The following is a 1,263-nucleotide window of genomic DNA, read 5'->3' on the forward strand; positions in this document are numbered from 1 at the left end:
TATCTACAGGCCATATCTGATCCCGTTTCACTTTGATTACCCTGTCAAACAAGTCAGCCTTCGCCCCTGATAGTCAAGTGTGATTCCCTGGACAGAATGCTCTACATCTGTCTTTGCTTAAGCACAATCCTTAATTGAAATTTTTAAAATTAAATTATTTTTTTTTACATCAATTCTTATAAATCAATAACATCTTACAGTAAAAATGTTGTGTCATCAGCATACTGTCTGATCTTAGTACAATAAGTTGAATTGGGCATTTTAATGCTCTTATTGTTAGGGTCTTGTCTTACTTTTATTGCCAATATTTCTACGCAAGAAGAAAGAATAATGGTGATAGTGGGTTTCCTTGAGGGAGTCCCCTCTGTACTTCGAGTTCAGAGGTTGTAAAACCATTGTTTTTGTCACATGCCATTCTAGAATTCCTCAATGTTTCAATCCATTGCATAAAGACATCACTAAAACCAAAAGCTCTTCACGTTTTCACAAACGTACTTTTAGAAATAGTATCAAATGCCTTTTGATAATAAATTGAAAGTACAATATCTTTAGATTTTGCATATTTTTGGTGTTCAATTAAATCATCCAATTCTCTTAACAGACTGGTAATATCTCTACCTTTCTTGGGTCCATACTGATTTGGGTGTAAAACACTTTGAATGACCTTCTGTAACCTAATTGCTAGTAGTATAGCTAATATTTTATCATCTGCATCCTCAAGCGTAATAGGGCTCCGGTCTTTTAGCTCCTCCCTGCAGAGTCCCTTCCCTTTATGAAGTAAAGTGATCCTCCCCTTCCCCTGAGAGAGGCTGGGGAAACCAACTTCTTGACTATATATATATATGTGTGTGTGTGTGTGTGTGTGTGTGTGTGTGTGTGTATGTGTGTGTGTGTATGTGTGTGTATGTGTGTGTGTATGTGTGTGTGTGTGTCATATATATTCAGATATTTTGTTGTTGTTGGTTTGTATTTTCCACCGAACCAAAAACTAAAAAAAAACAAAATAGAAATATGTCAAGCTTTTTGAGATTTGAGACGGGCATCTGGAATGGTTATAGATCTAAGCCTAGATACTAGATCTATATCTTTAATTCTCCAAGCTGACTAACAACCCAGACAGCATGACTTCCTCGGCTGACTGTGCGGCATTGAGTCGGCAAGGCGGACAAGCGGATTACGATGTTTAACTGACGTAGGGCCGACGTCAAATAACGACTCAGCGGTTGCCGACCCATTGCCGATACTCCGTTTTATAGCGTTGTC

Source organism: Aplysia californica, unplaced genomic scaffold (genome assembly GCF_000002075.1).
Source record: "Aplysia californica isolate F4 #8 unplaced genomic scaffold, AplCal3.0 scaffold01067, whole genome shotgun sequence".
NCBI lineage: Eukaryota > Metazoa > Mollusca > Gastropoda > Aplysiida > Aplysiidae > Aplysia > Aplysia californica.